This window comes from Rattus rattus, chromosome 15 (assembly GCF_011064425.1).
Source record: "Rattus rattus isolate New Zealand chromosome 15, Rrattus_CSIRO_v1, whole genome shotgun sequence".
Lineage (NCBI taxonomy): Eukaryota > Metazoa > Chordata > Mammalia > Rodentia > Muridae > Rattus > Rattus rattus.
Window position 1 is genome coordinate 29,171,772 of NC_046168.1, and position 21,337 is coordinate 29,193,108.

Below are 21,337 nucleotides of genomic sequence, written 5' to 3' on the forward strand. Positions count from 1 at the left end.
GTAATAATTTATTAACTTGATAAAATCTGCTGACTCCTCATGGAGATTGCTTGTTTATATTTTACCTTCCTGCAGCCTTCTCCCATAGCCTGTATTACTGAGCATTTACATGAGAATAAGGCTTTTGTTTTAGAAGCTCATTTCTGCCTGTTGTTTATTGTGTCCCCCAAAGTCACAGCCCTGTTTGTGACATACATCGTGCTTTTCATATTGAAAGCACTCAATGAACCCTGAACAATTAATCTTCCCATGGTGTTTAACTTATGTAGGCGACTGGAATTGGCCTCATTTTGCAAACGGGGCAACCTATGAGATACTCTTGAGGATGTACAAGCTCCACTGTTGAATATAGTTAGTTCTGCTGAGTGTTTTAAAAAATAGCACTTACTACTTTTGGGGAGATGTGTGCCCTGGCATATCTGTGGAGGTCGTTTCATGAGTCACTTCTCTCCTATTACACGAGTGGGTTCCAGGGATTGAACTCAGAGACTGTGTAACCAGCTGAGTCATCTCTCCAACCCCTACTGAGTTACTACAATGCATACTATTTTATGCTTTCTTCTCAAAGGAAAGATATCAATGAGAAATGAGGAATACATCGGAGTGAAGAAACTCCACTAAGTCAGTGCTTAGCTGTCTCTGAGAGTGGGTGGTGCTGGGCAGGTTCCGTGATCATGTTGGATGATTTATTATGTAAGAGCACCGCTGCAGGGACGAAGGCAAGGTCTGACAATGGGTACTCCTTTCCCATTGGTTAACCCTGAACCTGACAGTGAGGTCACTGGCAAACCAACATCATGATTGACAGATGACCCAGCACCTCCACACTAGCCATTAAACTAGCGGGATGTAGTCCAGTTCCTTCTTTTCATGCTGTGTTCAATCGTTTAAGCATTTCCTTGCTAATATGTGATCAGAAGCAGCAATGATGAAGACCAAGCCAATTTTTTAAATCTATGTAACAGTTTAATATTCAGTGTGGTTTTCCAGCGGACAGTTCTGCAGTGCTTGAGGAGCGACAGGATGCAAGTCTCGTGCGTTCATGCCCCTGGGTATCTCCACAGCCTTCTTTCTCTCCCTCCCACCCCTCTTAATAGATTCTTGTTAAAACTCCTCCAAGGCCCTTCTCAACAGCAGTGCCTTCTATCTCTCTACCCATCTTTTTCTTTTGAATCTACATCCTATTTTGTTTTAAGCTCTCTCGTGTAAGTTATCAGACTGCTGTCTTATCCTCCTGCTAGATTATAAACTTCTTGGGGGCAAGGACTATAATTAATTCATCTTTAGAGTCTCTGAAGGCCTGAGTGTCTTCTATTCTTTCTATTTAAATACTGTTCAACTGAATGTTAAAGTCACTAATGAATTCTAATACCTAAAGTGTGCATGGTGTGTGTGTGTGTGTGTGTGTGTGTGTGTGTGTGTGTTGTGTGTACACACACGCATGTATATCTCCTTCCCACAGTTGGATTAGGCTGGTGTGAGGATGCTAGTCTCAGGCTAAATTCCACCAGGAAAACCAAATGTTAGCAAAATTTTGATGGTGGTACTCTTAGGAGAATCATTTCCAAATTCAAGCCAGGCTCAAAGTTTCGGTGAGTCTCAGGATGTTTGCAAGGCTACATAACAGATTCCAAACCTCCGAGCTGTGGTTTTCAAAAGGATCTATTTGTCTTACTAAGGAACCGGGGGCCTGTGAATAGAAGCTCTGATTTTGAGCCACGTTCAGGGTAAAAGCCCAGTGAGATACAAGTGGGGAGAGAGCATCCTCTTAGGTACTCAAGGATTAATTGTGTTGCTGTTCATCAACCTTTAGGAATCTGGAAATAATTTTCCCGTTGGCTATTTGTGTTAGAACAGATGTAAAATTAATCAGTCTAGCGAACAGGACTAGGTCTATCTTGGCAAAAAAAAAATCATATTAGCTTTCCCAATGGGAATCATAAAAAGAAAAAAAAAGACCTCCAAATCACATGCTCAGTAGGTCCAAATATTATGTTTGAGTCACATGGGTTTATGCTTCCCACCTTGTGAACAGTTTTTACTTTCTCCCAATATAATTTTTCCTGCATAACTCGACCTTTTTGAAAGGCAAACTGTTGCTCAGAACATCAACTCCTTTCTGGGAGGGTTAGTAGAACTAATGTTGACCCAGTTGCTAGATCTTCAGTAGATCTCCAAGTCCTGGCATAGTCCTGTGGAATTGCAGAGAATAAATTCAAGGTGTTTGTTGTCAGCCTCATATGGAAGCAAAGCATTCTCCACTTCTCTGCTGTTTCCCAGCCTTTCGCCATTAACACAGCAATGCAGACAACCTACTGTAGTGGCTGCGATATTCCCACATTGATCTCAAATCCTTTTCCAATATCACACAATACACATGAAAGTTACTAACTAAACGTTTACCTGAGACTGGCACCTATAATTTATGAAAGTTGATTAAAGAAACCAGAAGGGTTATACCTTTAAAAATGTAAGTGCACTGAGACTCTATTCCAGAAAATGGATCTTCTCTCTGCCAGCAGGTCTCAATTGCAGATGGCCTCTTGATTACCGGCGTGACCCAGCGTCCGTTTTCTTGTCTCAGGACTAGGACCCTGTCTGGGTTGACCCTGTGCAGGTCCTGGGTGTGCTGCCACAGAGTCTGTGAGCTGATGTGTACATGAAGCCTAGAGAGAGAGCAAGGAGACAGTAGGTGGGTGCTGAGAGTGAATGTCAGCATGGAGTTGGGTGTGGGAGGGCTGGGGGAGGGGAGACATGATCAAACTACAGCGAATGAAAAATATTTAAAATTAAAAAAGCTAAAAACAAGCAAACAAAAATCCCAATGTAAACCATATTTGACTTTGAGGGGAATCTCACCTGGTATCCTGGCATCACCATACCCAGTTTCATCGTACTCTACGGTATAATGTAATTATGATTATTACTTATTATGACTATTATTTTGTGTATGTGTGCTGTGAATGTTGGTGTTCACGAGCCACCATGGCATGAGGGTAAAAGGTCCAAGGACGACTTTCCAGAGTCTATTCTCTCCACCATGGGCTCCAGAGACTGAATTCAGGTCTGAGACGTCTTGCTGGCCCTCTATTTTTACTTAATATACTCTGTGGTGCGTGTTGCTTTGCGGCAGTTATCTGGAGTCATTCTTGTTTATGCTTTTCGACTCGCAAGCATCCAGTTCTCTGTATTCTTCAGGTCGTACATTTGGGATTACACCTGAGCTATTCAGAGTCATTCTTACCCTTATTTTACTCTTTAAAGCTAAGCCCTCCAGCCTGAGCGCTGACACCTGTGATTTATCAACCTCTGGTGACCTGTGAACCCTCAGTTACTTATATCCAAGACGATTTGGCCCAATTCTTGTGAGGATGGGGGTCGGGTACAGTGTGCCGGAGGCGGGTTTCTGCGTCTGTCTGTGAACCTGACTCACATGGCTTGCGAGCTTAAAGCAGTATGCTGGTTTAGTTTCACTCATCAGATTCATGGAGGGCTGCTTGGCGCTGGGGTGCATGGGTAAATTATGGTTCCCTGGTAAATACAGGGAATGGAGGCATGTATAAAAGTTCGCGGGAAGCCGAGGGCCTACGGGGTTCTTCTGGGTTATACGGCTTCACCAGCAAGTCAGAGGGAGACTGCAAGCATGAAGGCTTCCATAGGTGAGAAATACGTCATAACTAAAAACCTTAATACCGAGGTTCAGAGCAGTGTGGAGTTAGACAGCGGAGGAGACAAGACCGTAAAGTCTCAGAGAGGTGTTAAGCAGTACCCTGTTCCTAAGACAGCTAGCCTTTGTGGTCCCCACAAGGTTTTTATCTCCATGAACTTTAGTTACCAGAACTGTAAAAAAAAAAAAAAAAAAAAAAAAAAACAACAAAAACCAAAAACCAAAAACCAAAAATCAAAAAACCCAAAGCGTGGGGTTGGGGATTTAGCTCAGTGGTAGAGCGCTTGCCTAGGAAGCGCAAGGCCCTGGGTTCGGTCCCCAGCTCAAAAAAAAAAGAACCAAAAAAAAAAAAAAAAAAAAAAACCCAAAGCGTTAGGGGCTTTATTTGAAATGTAGATGCTACGTGGTGTTTGTTTTGTGTTAGTTACTGCGTCTTCTCTATGCGTCTCTGATGATTTTTGTTTTTGGAAAAAGACCCAGCTTTCATCTGTGGCAAACCTCACGAGGCTGACTTCACTCTCGGCTTTGAGGAGGGAAGAAAAGACCATGGCCCTGGGCCTGTCAGGCCCTTGGTTCTCCACAGGTGCAGACAGAGCCTCAGACACTCTTTGGAGAGACTTGAACCTAAAGTCACATTGAATCAGGACTTCCATAGCCATCAAACCTCATGGAAATGCCTCTGGGAGTTTGGAACTAGCTGAATGGCTGTAATGAGATTAAGAGTTACTGTGGATGTAGTGCCAGTGTTTCCAGGGAGGTTTAACTGAAGCAGGGAAGACCATCCTTGCACAGGTGGCACCATCTCGTGGGCTAGCCTCTACCATTCACCACTGTCTGCTTTCCGACTGTGATTGAAGTGTGACCAGCTGCTACCACCTCCCCACTGGAGTAGTTACTTTTCTGTTACTGTAATAAAACATGGAGACCAAAATCAACTTAGGGAAGAAAGTTTATTTTGTCTTACAGTTCTGGACAGAGAGTCCATGTAATGGTTTGAATATGCTTGGCCCAGGGAGTGGCACTATTTGGAGGTGTGGCCTCATTGGAGTAGGTGTGTCCCTGTGGGCATGGGCTTTAATACCCTCACCCTAGCTGCCTGGAACTTGGTCTTTCACTAGCAGCCTTCAGATGAAGATGTACAATTCTCAGCTCTGTCTGCACTATGCCTGCCTAGATGCTGCCCTGAACCTCTGAAACTGTAAGCTAGCCCCAATTAAAAGTTGTCCTTGTAAGAGTCGACTTGGTCATGGTGTCTGTCCACAGCAGTAAAACCCTAAGACAGCCCGTAATGTTGAGAAGGGAGCATGGCAACAGGTGGCTGAACAGGAAACCGAGAGATCAGATCCCCAACCACTAACGTGAAATGGAGAGAACAAACTGCCAGAGGGCAAGGCTATAAACTCTCAAAGGCTCTACCAGTGAGGGCCAAGTGTTCAAACAGCTGAGCCTACAGGAGACATTCCTCATTCAAACCACCACACACCACAACATCCCATGAAACAGAAAGCTGACGTAGTACCTTCCTTTCTTAGTCTTTCTCTGTCTCTCTCTTTCGCATCCTCTCTTCCTCTCCAGTGCTCTCCCACCTCCCCTCCCCATTTCCAGTGTGTGTGTGTGTGTGTGTGTGTGTGTGTGTGTGAGCTTTCTGATTTAACTACAGTGCTACACTGAGCAGTGAACTGGTTGACTCAGTCTCCCCTTCACAAAGCACTTGTAGGTGCTGAGGATCAAATCCAGTCTTCATGTTTTCGTTACAAACAATACTTCACTGACTGAGTCATCATTCCAACCCCGTAAGTTGCACCTTGGGAGGTATCTGGTCACAGCAATGAGAAAAATGGGTGCAACAGTTGGTAGGTCTGTGTCTCTAACCTTGGATCATCTGCTGAACCAATGCAGCTAAGCACAAAATACTCTGAGAAGAAATAGTTGCACTGAAAGAAATTTGTCACCGTGGCTACTTGGCTGTTGCTTTCTCTGTCCTCCGGCATGCTTGGCTTGGGCAGCATGGGGATGGTGTACTTTGAATAAGAGTGATGGGGGGAGGGGAGGGGAAGGGAAAGGGAAGAGGAAGAGGAGGGAGAGGGAGAGGGAGAGGGAGGGGGAGGGGGAACCAGCTACCCTGAAGACGATAGGATAGCAGCTGTAAATATGGGTGCAATTTAGAATCTCAATTTCCCTTCAATGCCTATGTATAAATTTGCAATTATGCTTCACTAAGTACAGATGAGTTCATTTTGCCTCTGCTCAGAACAAGTTTATGAGAGAGACGCTACAAACCATCCTTTTGTATTTGCTAAATCTGGACCTAATTCCATTTTTCAAGAAATCATGTTTGCAGAAATAAGGCCACATGGAAATGAACAAATAATGAAAAATTGAATATAACAAACCCCTGAAGTCCTAGAGAATTAAAACTCTGCCAGAATTATTTATAAAATGTGCAGCAGTATCCAAAAAGTATTTACAATTTGCTTCCCCGCTTGTAAAATCTGGTGCAGTCCAAACATACGTGGTGGTTCCCCGAGACTCCAAACATGTTTCTGAAATCCCACGCCCGGCTCCAGATGGAGGGCTCACACTCTGACAGACCTTCTGGGCCCCTCAGTAGAGAGGGACTGTGCATGGAACCAGGCTGTTCCCCAGCGAGACAAACTCCTAAGGCCCACAGATGCGTCTGTACGGTGGGGTCTGGCGGGGCGTGGTAAAAAGAGCGAAACCCTACAGACCAGAATGTGGGTAGAAAATCAAATGGCACACATAAGGCTTCTTGTCTTCCTGAGGCCCAGGTTTCCAGCATCTACTAAGGATGCTCACAACTATCTGAATTCCACCTCTAAGGGATCCGACACCCTCTTCCAGCTTCCGAGGGCACTCGCACACAGGCGTCGCTCACTCACACAGACACACAGACTACACATGCACACATTTAATTAAAAAAAAATTAAATGAAAAAAAAAGACAGGCAAAGGGGAATCTCAACACTTAACAAGCAAGTGATTTATCTATGTTGGAGTGACGGAGACCCAGGTGCAGCTTTCAAAGTTCCCCAGTACCTAGAGGTGCTGGGAGTGACCCTGCAGAGGGATTCGGATGTCCCCTTCCACTTCGCCGAGCCATGCATCCCTTGCTGTTGCGACCCATTCAGATGGTGGGGACACAGTACCATCCATCTGCACCTCTTTGAAACAAGAATCTCATATTCAGGCGTCCCTTTTAAATGGTGGATACAAGAGCCAACTCTCGCTGCTTCCACAAGGTCTCATAAGGCTGTTAATCACAAGCACTGATAGCTTCTCTTCAGCGTTGGATGAATACCAATTAGAGAGATGGGGCAACCTGAGGAATGGAGAGGAGAGAGCAGTGGGGGACTGGCTTTGTTGTTTTGGGGAGGGGTTGCCAAAAAATATTACCTGGGGCGCCAGTGCTCTTCTCGCCAACCCTGAGGGTGGCTGACGAGATTGGCAGGCGAATTTACAAAGTATAAAAGTAGAGGCTGTAGCTGAAGCACCATATTATTATTAATAAGCTTTATCTTTCTAGATAGCGATGGCCAAACCTGACTCGCTTTGAGTTTTAGAATCAGGCAGCGTTTGTCTACACTTTATAATTCTGTTTGCTTAGCCTCTCACGGTAGATTCTGTTTGAAAGAGGTTGTGGGGAACTTGAGGCAAGCACATAAGGAAAAGGCCTGGGAATAAATCACCACCACCACCAACAAAATGTTTGCCACGTGCAGAAGAGAATTTACCAGGGAACATTCAGGAGAATAGACAGAAGGAAAGTCCTAGTTAGACTTGGATGGAGTCTAAGCTGAAGCTAAGCTGGTCACCTAAGCACCAGGGCTTTCAGCAGTGTGCAGCTGTGTGTGTGTGTGTGTGTGTGCGTGTGCGTGTGTGTGTGTGTGTGTGTGTGTACAAATACTTGCTTGCGAACATACAGGTGCACATGCATGTTCACATTTTTGAAGGTCAGAGGTTAATGCTGGGCACCTTCCTCAGTGTTTCTTCATCCTACTTTTTGAGACGAGGTCTCTCACAGAACCTGGAACTCACCAACTGGCCAGACTGGCTCAGCAGGATGGAGGATCTGCCTGCTCCTGTTCCCACAGAGCTGTGGGTGTGCACCATAGGGCAGAGGTTTTCTTGAGTTGACAGAGGACTCAGACTCAGAACTGCAGGCTTGCATGGCAGGCGCCTTACCGACTGAGCCATCAATGCAGCGCCGACACTCGGCACAGAGACTCAATCTCTCTCTCTCTCTCTCTCTCTCTCTCTCTCTCTCTCTCTCTCTCTCTCTCTCTCTCTCTCTCTCTCTCTCTCTCTCTCTCTCTCTCTCTCTCCTTGTCCCCATCTGGTCCTCGAAGTCTCTTGGTGTCTCTGGTGGCATCGTGAGGACAGGGATTCTCAGTAGGATGATCGAGTTTTAGGACTGACTACTAGAGTGGAAGCAAACTTGTGGAGAACCAACCGCCGGCTTGGGAATAGGAAAGCAAAAGCGTACTTTCCCCCGGTTCGGTGGCGAACTATCTTCTACTGCCCCTGAGTGCTGCAGACGCAGCGTGGAGTTGCTCAGGAAACTTGATTAGATCCCACAGCGGTGAGCACACTGAGTTTCAAGAGGCCAGGAAATCGTTCGTGCCTTTGGAAGTTGTGTGAAAAATCTGTCTGTGTGGAGGGAGGACAAAATTAAACTGAGTTGACTGAGAAACATATTAAACTAAAATGATGTTTGATTTGCCATCGAGAGCGCCGCTCTTTCAGATGCTTTGGAGAGCGCCTCTGTGGGGAGATGGGAAGACCGAGGCCTCTCCTCCATCAACAGCGTTCCCTGGGCTGCTGTGAACCGTTCATGGGTAGAGTGAACCACAGGGAACTTTCAACTGGGTAGGAAGCCCTTTCGGTAGATTGTCAAGAGAAAAATCTTGAAAAAGCAAAAAAAAAAAAAAAAAAAAAAAAAAAAAAAAAAAAAAGTCATAGAAAATGCTTGGATGTTTTTGTTCCAACATTTAGTAGGCACACAATATAAATATATTTATATACACTTTATAAGAATATATGTATATATTTATAAAAGTACCTGAATATGTATTTTATGTATATAATTTAAATTTTATGTATATAATTTAAATATTTAAATATGCAAATATTTTATAAAATGTATAAAAGTTATATGTAATGTGTATATATTTCATCCAGGATGTTCGTTTTAACACAATAAAATGATAAGCAAGTTGAAACCAAGTAGTGACTCTGGCCAGGTGTTTCTCGGATGATTCTCTCACGACAAGAAACGCCTGACTCTGGGTGCACAGAGCTGGCCTTGTGGCTCACAGAGGAGTCATCTGAGCCATTGATTGCACTTAGCCATCTACAAGTACTCCTGTGCCTTATGTACCCAAGTCTGTGATTTTACTTTCCTTTGTCTTACAGATCAGGGTACATACCTTGCATGTGTTTCCATACTCTTAGAGCTTTTAATTATGCTCTTACATATTTATTTAAAATGTTTGATTATTTTATGCCCATGTGTATTTTGCCAACGGTTATGAATGTGTGCTGTGTGCATGCCTGGTGCTGAGGTCGTCTGAAAAGGGGGTCAGATCCCCTGGGACAGGAGTTACAGATGACTGTGATCTGCCATATGGGTGTTTGGAATCAATAGATGCTCTTAAGTGTGGAGCCAGCTTTCCATCTGTCTGTCTGTCTGTCTGTCTTTATTTATTTATTTATTTATTTATTTATTTATTTAATGTTGTCTCTGTGTGTGCACATACATGCCTATACACAGTATGCAGGGGAGTGTAGAAGAACAACTTGCCAGGGTGGATTCTCTCCTTCTAACATGTGGATTCTGGGGATCTTACTCAAGTCATCAAGCTTGGCAGCAAACGTATCTACAGACGCCACACTTTGCCAGTTCCGTGTCTTAATATACTGAAATCCTTTGTAACCTTGCACCAGAATTGAAGAATCTGGGACATGTTTCCGTCACTGTAATAGAGAAACATGAACGAGCAGGAGTCACAGAGGAAGAAAAGTGTGTGGAATTATTCCTGGGAAGACACATTCCCTAACGGGCCACGTTTATAAGATGGCCACATTTATAAATTTACAACATTTTACAAATGTTACTTTACAGTGAGATTCCCTTGTGTAAAGACTATCACCTCAAAGTGGATTAAAGTCAGATCAATGAAGGAGAAAAATAGAATAGTGTGTGTGGAAGAAAAAACTGAATGAAAAATAGGAACCTTCATAAACTTGGGCTGTCCGAAGACAGCAAAGCAAGAGGATGGAGGACAAATGCCAGGTGATCAGAGGAAGCCATTCATCCGAACAAGCAAGAGGGCCTGTCCGAGCAGTAAGCAGGAGATGCACAGCATCGATATCTTGTCAGCACTGCTCCAAGAAGCTCAGTGAAGCCACTCTTGGAGTAGAGTGGAGACATATAGTCCTAGACCAGAGGTGTCTATGGAGAGTTCTGGAAATGGCATCTGACTTTTGGGAGCTCAGACGTTGTGAAAGAAGTAGAAGGTGAGTTGCATGAAGGAGTAGAGAGGGGACAAATCACAGATGTCACTGCTGAGTGAGTCATGGAGTACAGATGCCACTTATATCAACTTACGTAGCTGTAACAACAGGTTTAGAGCAAAACCTGAGTTCCTGGAGTCCTCATTAGCTAGGCTGGATCATCTGTCCCGATATGTCAATCAAATAGCTTAGTATTTGTGAAGAGGAGCAAAAGAAGATTTCGTCAAGGTGACCAAAATGGAAAGCACATCTGAAGGGGCTCAATGACCCCTGAGTACATCTTCGGGTCACCTACATGCACCCTAATTTAAGTCAGGAAAGGATTTTGTCAGGGCACAATGGGTATAATGAAGACATAGATCCAGATGTCTGACCCCCTTCTGGGTTCTGGATCTGCAAGGTGGTTTAAGGAAGTCCTTATTGTTTGAGAAGAGCAATCTGGTTCCTAGAAGATGATGGTTCAAGCTCAGGAGTGCAGCCTTCTTATTATGGATGGTTAACCCAGGCGCATGGTCTGTCCTGTATACTGTGACACAGCCTGGGGTACTTTTAGGTTTTTATTTGTAAAGATGTTTTTTTCTCCTCTCCTCTCCTCTCCTCTCCTCTCCTCTCCTCTCCTTTCCTTTCCCTCCCCTTCCCTCCCCTCCCCTTTTCTTCCTCCTCTTTTCTTCCTCCTCTCCCCTTCCCTTCTTCCCCCTTCTTCCCTTCCTTCCCCCTCCTCTCCCTTCTTTCCACCTCCCTTCCTATTGTGGATTTGGTTTAATGCTTGCATTGTTATTTGTGTTCTCTAATGGGAATTCCACATGTGAGATGCTAAGGGTCCCTGCCCCAAGCTGGTTCTGACTGGTAATAAAGTTGCCAGTGGCCAATGGCTGGGCAGGGAGACAGAGGTGGGACTTTAGGATTCCCAGGCAAGGGGACAGAGGGAAGAAGGGAATCACCATGTCAGGGAAGGAACAGGAGCCAGGCTTGAGAGCTACAGAAGGGAAAGCACACACTCATAGAAGAGCTGGGGAAGAGTGGCCCCAGGGCCTCCATGATTGGGTCTGGGTGACAAAGACGGAATACAGACTTTACTAAGTAGTAATTCAGGAGTATCAGAGGGGAGGCGCCAGCAATGTGGAAGCTTAGGGGTGACCCAGCCATTGAGCTGATCAAGGCATATTTAACTATAAGACTGACTCTCTCTCTCTCTCTCTCTCTCTCTCTCTCTCTCTCTCTCTCTCTCTCTCTTTCTCTGTGTGTGTGTGTGTGTGTGTGTTTATTCGAGAAACCAGAGCATTGGAGCAGGTTGTGAGGAACTTGTGCTGGGAGATTTGTGTAGCATAATCCCTATAGCAAACTCCCTTCTCTCCTCCTTTCTTCCTTCTTTTCTTCCTCCCTCCCCCGTCCCTCCTTCCCTCCTTTCTTCTTTTCCTTCTTTTTCCCCTTTTTCTCTGTGTAGCCCTGGCTGTCTTGGGACTTGCTGACCAGGCTAACCTTTAAGGCTGCCTCATGAGTGCTGGGGTTAAAGGTGCATTGTCCTCACACTTAACTCGTAAAGATACTTTTCAATCAATCTTATTGTTCCCAGAATGTAAAATGACTGCGGATTTAGAAGGAATGACTGGACATCTTCTGGCCTGCTTTTTGGAAGCCTGAAAGGAGATCCTTAAAGGAGACAGATGCAGAATGGAGGCAAAGGTGACAGCTTTCAGTCACTTTGTGGGCCCACATGAGGACCCGGTGCTTTAGAACAAACGTTTCCTTACGTTTATCACCGAATAAAGGGTCTGGATTAAGAGCTCTTCCACTGTAGGATTGGAACAGTAGATGATTCAATTTAGCCTATCATAAAGCCTATGCCCCACATTCTGCCCACATGACAAATAGCATATGACCTGGGACACTTTAGATTAAGATCCAAAGACTGGGGTGAGCTATCCATTTCTATGTTTTATTTCTATAAGGTATGAACAGCCATATAGAAATATAGTTGGACAGAAAGGTTTGATCTAGTAACAGGCCATGGGTGGCTTGAGCAATGCCAGTCTGCTCAGGTTATTCTCAACCCTCGGTTGCAGTGTTTCCTTTTCCTGGGGATGGGGACTGGCCTTTCTGGAATAAGGATCTTCATTTCTGTGTGGCCACTGTCACACAGAAAAGTGCAGGCAATGTAAGAGTAGGATTTCCAGGTTTGTGAAGGGCTTTGGGGACAGGTTCTGATTTCAGTGATACATCTTGAGGAAGAGGAGTTCTAGATTCTACAGTTTGCCTCAAAGGACAGCAGGACTGACAGACAGACCAAAGGGCAGAAACTTTTCTTCTGATCCTGAGGCCTTTACTTAGCAAGAAGAAACTTTTTCCCTAACACCAACAAAGCCTAAATATGCACATGGGTTCTCTCAGGGTCTCCTGAAAAATGTTCATTCTGACTCCGTAAGTTTGGGTGGGGTCTAAGATTCAGCATTTACAGCAAGACTCAGGATTATGCCCATGAGAATGTTTCAAAGACTGAATTAAAAAAAAAAAAAGGTTTAAAATGAGTTTCCTATTGATGGTCTGCAACAGTGGATTTCACTGTGACTTTTCGTAAATGTATACAGTGTATCTCCATCCGTCATCTGCCCATCTCCTCAATCCCAGTAAGTTGCCTTTCCATTTCTGTCCTTTGTTGTGTGTTATCTCATGAATTTAATTAGAGTTGCTTACAGGAATGAGAGCAAAGAGTTGTTCACAGAAGCATAGGAACCTTATCAGTGGCTACACCACTGAAGAAAATGTTAAGATTGAATTCTGACTATGATTGCTAGATAGTCATTTTGTTTTTATCTGGACAATTTAAGTGGTCCTGGAAGTGAGGACTCTGCATGGTGGCATGGAGAAGATTGTTGTTTTCATATTTATTTGGTAATTTCTTAACACATTTTTGCTTGTTAGATCTGAGAGAATGGTTTGTGCCTTTGGGTAGCAGGTATGGCCTCACTGCTTATCCGTGTGATTGACAGTTTCTGTTCTTGGTTGCTGACTTTTGGTCACTACCCAAGAAAGCTATAAGACATGACATTACCTTTATCCAATCCTAACTGCAACAAGACGGACTAGGGTGTTCTTCCCATTCTCTCTCTCTCTCTCTCTCTCTCTCTCTCTCTCTCTCTCTCTCTCTCTCTCTCTCCTTTGAAACTGCTACCGAGTCAATGGAACCCAGCCAACGCCCTGGAAAACTTCCAGACCTGCACATTTCTCGTGCCCATTACAGCTGAAACAGCAGCTCTATTTACACAAACATTTCCCCTACAATTTAAGATTACAACTGGCATGCCAAATCGATATTAGGGACATGTTTAATACACTTATGAATTTGGGGGGTGGGGAATAGAAATAACACCTTTTATTTCAGAATCAATTTGAAGGGGGCTGACTCCGTGTGCTGAAAAAGAGATCTCAGCCCATAATCTTGGGTTCCTGTGCACACAGCACCAGTTTAGCTCCTAATTTACTCTCGGGTGACTTAGTAGTATTGCTTAATTATAGCAGTTGCAAATTCCATCCTCCCAAATCCATCACGGGCAGCCAAACATCTGCAGGGTTCTGTAGGAGGGAGGACGCCAAAATGAAATGCTCATTTTTGTATTATTTTGCTTTTATTAGTTTTTAATACATATATGTAATAAACAAGACGAGAAGACAACGCTTAAATATGCACCGATGGTAATCAAATGTAAGATATTAAGTTGCAAAAATGTCCATTCTATGAAAGGAATATGATCCCCCTGAGACTCGAGGCTGTGGTGGGGGACCTGTTAAAATAACATTGACTTTTCAGTGATAGAGTAGAAGGAGAAAGAGTTCTCAACGTGGGAAATCCGGTTGGAGCCAGAAGCTCTACACAGATCCCTGGATGCCAGCAAGAAATGTTGATGTCCTGGGAAGTGGAGGGCAACCACTGACTGATTGAAACATCTCTGATTCCCAGTGCTGGGTCATCCAGGAAGGCTGAGAAAGGCAGAGTGATATCAGGGAACTCAAAGTTCAAAACCATGCTAGCCCTGAATTGTCTCAAGCTTATGACTGACAGATCATACCAATGACTGTCATTTTCAATAAAAGATGTTTTCAAGAAAAATCCAAGATACTATCAATTCCAGAAATTAGTTTTATCCATTCTGTGACAAACTGAAGGTGTAAGGTTGGGTATGGGTATGGTAACTCATGCCTTTAATCCCAGCAGTTGGGGGCAGTCAGGCATATTACTGCAAATTTGAAGCTAGCCTGGTTTACACAATAACTCTCAGGCTAGCCAATGTGATGTAGTAAGACCCTGATTTTTTGTTGTTGCTGTTTTTTGTTTTAAACAGTGACCTAATTTCACATGTATATGCATTTGACAATTCTTTGGGGGGGGGCTGTTTTTCCTTTGTTACAAAAAGATATTTACTGTCACTAAAAAGAGATACATTTTAACAAATTGTACAGTTTTAAAAAGAGAAGAAGGCCAAGGGATAGCTCTGTTGCAAAGGTTGCCTTGAAAGTCTGAGGTCCTGATTTTGATCCCAAGGACCTATGAAAAAGCCAGGGGTTTTGATACATGCCTGGACTCTCAGCACTGGGAGAGTAGATGAGGTATCTAGGAATTACTGTTCAGCCAGCGTAGCCTACTTGGTAAATTCCAAGTCAGAGAGAGACACTGCCTCACAAATCAAAGTGGACAGCACCTAAGGAATAACATCCAAGGTTGACAGATGGCTTTACATGCATAAATGGGAGTACCTGAACACACACACACACACACACACACACACACACACACACACACACACACAGAGAGAGAGAGAGAGAGAGAGAGAGAGAGAGAGAGAGAGAGAGAGAGAGAGAGAGAACTATGCTATCCTGGAACTCACGCTATAGACCAAGCTGACCTTGAACTCAGAGATCCGCCTGCCTCTGCCCTCCAAGGGCTGAGATTGAAGCTGTGTGTTCCTTTAAAAACATCCTAAGGAACACAACTCCAAACTTCACAGAGACTCATTCCTCTTGTGCAATAGTATTTGTATAAACTCAAAAAGAGAAGAGGAAAGGAAGGGGGGAAAGTACACAATATAAAAAAATAGTTAATTAAAAAATTCTGTCTCCTATGCTCAGCAGGGATTTGCTAAGAATTAAGCTGAGGCTAATGGAGCTCACAGTCCCCATATAACGCCACAGAGGGAGGAAGGCTGGATATTGCCTTCTAGGACGCAAGCAGCTTAAGGAGCTCGGTGGATGTCTCAGAGAAACCTACTGAGCGAACGCTCCCGTCCCTGTTTGGAAGATCGTCTCCAGTTAGGTGATATTGCTAGGAGCTAGGTGTGACCCGAGTGAATGCTTATAGTTTAGCATCTCAATGACATGTTAACTGGAGACCGAAAGGGTGTGGTAAGGACCTCTTATTAAAGCAGCCAGAAGCATAGGGTCTTGTGGATGCCCAGAGACATATGGTTTATTAGGAAAATTCACCTATTCCATTTGCTGAGCCCGTGCGTGCGTGCGTGCGTGCGTGCGTGCGTGCGTGAGTGCGTGCGTTTTAAACCCTGACCACTTCCAAGCACTCCTAGTTTTGGGTCATTCATGAGTGGCTCGAGACTACAGTCAGCCTTTTCCAGGAGAATTCCAAGTCTCTGAGGGAGGACCTCCCAGGAGTTAGTCTGAGTCTGAAGTGCAGACCGAATCCCTTAGGCACCACATGCACGCCATATATACAAAGTAACGTCTCTTTTTGGCATTTCATACAGACTTTGTTTTGTTTGAGCCTCTCTCCTTACCCCGCTTTCCCCTCTTCTACTCACAGGTCACGTGTATTCTTTCTCCCCCTCCTTCTGTAAAGCTCCTTTTCAGCCTTGTTTGAAAAAGCACCTGATGCTCAAGATCTTCATCGTTCATGTGAGAAACATCATTGGATGGTGCTTCTGTGACCGGAGAGGAGGAGGGGTATGTGGGAGGGGGAGGAAGGGGAGAAGGGACGGAGAGGGGGAGGGGGGAGGGAGGGAGGAAGAGGCAGAGGCTCTGGGTCCTCTGGGTTCTGCTCTGAGCTTCATCTGAACTTTAGATTCTAAGAAGACGACAAACTGATTTAAAGGACGCTGGGAGACACAGCAACTGCTTGTCCTATTTGTTCCAGTTAAGAGTTTCATTAAAAAAGTTACTAAACCATTAGTAGATTTCTTTTAAATCAAGAATTGCAAAACCAAATAATAACTGCCAAATTCTTTCCTTCTTCCTCCCTCCCTCCCTCCCACCCTCCCTCCCTCTCTGACACAATGTCTTACTATGTATGTGTAGACTTGTCTTGGAATTTGCTATGGAGATCGTGCTGGCGGTCAACTCAAGGAGTTCCGCCTGCCTCTGCTCCCCAAGCGTAGTGCTAAGATGAAAGATGGGCACCATCGCACCTGTTCCCTCCTCAGATTCTTAAACTTGGTATGAGTTTAACTGTAGGATTATAAGTGGCGCTAGTTGTAGGATTAATGGTGGGGTCCTGTGTCTGCTCCACCACAAGCCTTGGCCGCTGGGGTAGGCAGGACGCTGTGGGAAGCTGAGGGACACTGCTCTGGGAGTGGGGAAGCGAGGTCTGAGCGCATGGACACAGCTGGAGCTGGCTCTGGGGGTCCCCAGGACTGCAAGGAGGCTGAGGACATCTGGTTCTCAGGCTCTTGGGCATCCAGCTGCCTCTGGGATGCCTCGGAAGAGCTGAGAATGGAGTGGGGGCCTGCGGGGCTGGATCTAGCCCGGGGCCAAGGGGGAAAAGGGCCCTGGGCGGGGTCTTTGTCTTTGACTGGACGGCAGTGGACTTGAGCTTGGTGGTGGGCGCTGCTGGGAGCGCAGGGAGGCCTTCTTCAGGAGATTAGATGGCAGATCTCTAGGTGAAGGCCTTCTCTACAGCGGTTCCCTACAGTGGATCCCAATAAAAAGAGGCAGTCCATGGTTTAAAGGCATTTATTGTCGTGGCAGAAAGTGGATGAATAAAATTGTACCCTAATTCTCAGGGTGGGCCTGAGATTAAACACATTTTGCAGGAAGGAGTGTCTGGGAAGGAAAGTGCCTTTAGGTACCTCACTATAATGGAGATCTGTCTTGAGCCTACATGACCTGTGGTCATGTCTTCTACCTGTGGAGGGACTTGGGGAGTTGCTCTTATGTGACTGACGGCCACAAATCTATGGATGACTGTGGCTAGTGAAGAGGCCTGATTTCCTGGGAGTCAGGCAAACCACCTACCGTCCCTTCAGGGTGACCAGGGACTCAAGCCTTCTCAACCAGGAACCAGGGTGCCTTTCACAGTCCCACATTTAACAGATGGTCATATTGTTCCAGAACACAGGGTTGAAGCATCTGAGAGGACTGAGATTGTGAAAAGTCTCATCTTAGGCTATGGGTAACATTAAACCTTCCAAGCCAAATGGCATTTGGGCCTCTTTTGCTCTGTGAGGGTAACATAATCAAACTTCTTTTCTTTAAAGACAAGTGGCTTGGCTCTTGGAGCTCCTGTATCTCAAAGTGCTGGGGTTACAAGCTTCAAAATTAAGGGATAGAGTAATTGTGGAGAAAAGGAAATTATATTAGATGAAGAGAAATAACTATTTGTACTAATTAATAAGGATATATTGGGCATTTCAACATCCAGAAATAGAGACGATCTGCTCTCCGGAGAGGCTCAGCTTAGGCTGAACTCAAGCACTGGAGACGCTGATTTTGAATTCTGATTTATACCTAGGAGTTTCTTAACTCTAAATATATTTTAGTAAAATATCCAGACTGGAAAAGTGATGGAATATGTGTTTAAGTCCATCGAAACCCAAAATGCAAAAGTTAATATGATCCTACTATTCCTGTCTTTACAATGTGTTTTTATTTTACTTCCGAGACCTTAATCTAAAGGGTGGGAGGAACCAGTCCACCCTTTGCACATTAATGTGAAACCAGGATAATTAAAAACCCCTGTTATCAAAAGACTCAGAGTAGAATCTGAGATGCATGGGAGCACACAGACAGGAGGAGTCTGCTCTTGGTTGTGCTGGTGGATTCTGCATGTCGTGTCGGGCCATTGTCTGTTTTCCTTGTCCTAATTCAGCCCTGGTGTCAACATTCTCTCTCTGGAGAATGGTTGGAGTGAACCCAGATGGGAGGCCCCATCCTTTGGAGGGATCTGGTGATGGTGTAAAGAGGCTAAGAACTCAGACTGTTGAGTTGAGAATCCAGCGTCCTCACCACCACACTGTGGAACCCATAGGCGTGTGCCCAATATGTTTATCACGTTCCAGTGGTTGGTCCCACATCTATGTGTGTGTGGGTAGCACATATTGGACTCAGTGGGTTAGGGATAAGAAGAGGAGGGGGAGGGGGAGAAGGGGGGGAGGAAGAAGAAGAAGAGGGGAGGGGGAGGAGGAGGATGAAATTGGGAGGACTTCATGGGAGGAGTGAAGGGGTTGAATGTGATCAAAATTCATTTTATGCACATATGAGATTCTCAAAGAATACATGAAAATATAGTAGTATGCTGGCTTGGGGTCACTTCTACCCCCAGAGTGTCCAGGCACTGTGTGGATTTGAAGAAATGAAGCCTAGCTGGGCAGATGGGTTCCTCAGAACCTTTGTGGGCTGAGTGCTGGGGAGAAACAACCTTCTCTGAGACGGCTTTCAGTGAAACAGTGCTCCTTTACTGGGGTTAACAAGGGCTACAGAAACCTTGGGAAGTGGGTAAGGGTTTTAGGGGTGAGTGTACATCATTGGCTGGTGCTGGGTGCTGGGTGCTTGGAATGCTTCATTTGCATGGAGAGGAATTCCAGATGCTTGCTGGCCATGTCTTTATAGAGAGAAAGAAAGTTAAGCCTGTAATTTGGCCACCAGGCTACATGGCTCCCTCACAGGGTGGCAGACATGGGGGATCATAAGGCTTATGTGAGCTGGGACAGGTAGGCTCAGAACAAGGAGGAACACAGTCCTATTCCCGTCTTGACCTCAGTCCTGCTCCACACTGGCTCCCTTAGCTGCACAGCTCCCCAGCCTCACAGCAGTAAATACACTAAGGAATTCTTACACTTACTTGAAAATTTTGTAAACAACATCTGCTAAAACCAATGATTTGGTGAACCCAGGCTGAGGTTGGACATAGTTCAGGCTTGTTCTCCCATGAGTCAACGGTGTAAGGGGTCTTCCTACTCTCCTGGCCATCCCTTTAGTCTCTTCATGGGGCGTTGGTGCTCAGCCTAACAAGTCTTGCTCTTTTAAGACGAGGCTGATATTTTGGGAGATAACTCACTCCTGTGGCAGTATTTCACCCCCTTTTTCTACACTGAAGTCTCATATTTATCTTTTTTTTTCTTTTGTCCTTTTTCTTTGTGATAATGGGGACCAAACCAAGGCCCTTGAACATGCTTGCAAGTTCTCTAACCGGAGTCACTTCCTTAGCTCATGACTTCAGATTTAAAGATCTATACATCTAGCTCACAAGAAGTCTTTGCTTACACTGTCTGTCAGGTGACCTACCCTAAATGTCTGCTCCTCCTTTTCCTCTGAATGTTTTCTTGTCGGACACATCTTCCTGGAATTAATACTTTCTCTTGTGGTATTTTCATGAGAAAATACTCACCAGTAGGGATTTTATTCTAGTGGGTTTTGTTGGTTCATTTATTTTTGTTTTTCTAACCAAATTCTACTAAAGGCCACATAAATTACATGGGGTAAAAAAGTATTAGTATATTTCATTTTAAATTATTTTCTGGACTGTGAGTTCAGAAGTCTTCAATATGTAAATTTCAAGTGCATTCTCTTTCCTAGCCACAGCATAACCATCAAAATTAGACCAGTGGCCTTAATGAGCCACCCTCATCTAATACACTGCACTCACGTTTTGCTAATTTCCTCAATACGGTCTTTTACAGCGGGAAAGACTTCTGGGGTGGCCCCTTGTGTTCAACGGCCATGTCTCTGTCCACTTCTCCCAGTCTCTTTGTCACAACCTTGAGAGTTTGAAGAATATGGACCAATTATTTTGTAGAATGCTCCATAGTTCAGGCTCACCTGTTTTTGTTTTTTGTTTTTTTTTTCTGGAGCTGGGGACCAAACCCAGGGTGTGTGTGTGTGTGTGTGTGTGTGTGTGTGTGTGTGTGTGTGTGTGTGTGTGTGTGTGTGTGTTTATAGCATAAAATATTCAGTGGGATGGAGTTAGAAAATTCTTCCTACTTTAGAACCTCATAATTTCAAATTATATTAAGGTGCGTTGTGCTCAAATAGAAGATACACCAAGTGATAAGTTTGGCTTCCAAACCATTTGTTCACACATGTGCACTCCTGACACCCCACACATTTTGTCTCTAAGTAAAAATAATGCCTGGCTACAGTCATTATTTGACACATGTGTATCTCATTTTAAGGGTAAAGTTCTATGTTGTTGATTATAGTAAGGATTGCTGACAGAACCTTTCCCTTCTGTTCAGGCCATCTCTAGTACTTTGTCTGAAGCCACAGAATGTGATGAAAAGTCATGATATGAAGGGTCAAGAGAAGTTTAGTAGGCAATTCAACTAATTTCCTGAAGAGGTGCATCAGGGCAGACTGCACAGGGTCTGTCTACCAAAAAGACCTTTTCTGAGAGATGACGGGACATTGCTAGCCAGGGATTCCTCATCTCTATATTCTACAATGTAACTTCATCCACCAGCTCCTCATTTGGGCGAATCTGCAGCAGTCAGGCCTGGTATACATTCAGAGCTCTGCACATCCTGCACACGTGGTCTCCTAAATAAAGTGGTGTCACGAAGCTTCAGCTTCTCCGCTGTGCTCTGCTGCAGCTGAACTGAACTAGCTGTTTCAGAGACCACAGATTAGATGCCTGAGGGCTAAGGGAGGTTTGCCTGGCACTCTGGTAGTACGGTAACCTGTAAGCATGGGGCTTTTTATTCTACTAGACGGAAGTTTGCCCATCTAGGATACCTTGTCCATCCCTCCCCTCCCCTCCCCTCCTTTCTTCCCTTCCTTCCCTTCTCTTCCCGAAAAGGGAATGACATGATAAATAACACACACACACACACACACACACACACACACACACACACACACACACACACACACACACACACACACAGTCTCCCATTTGATTCACAGACCTCTCACTAGTTGACAG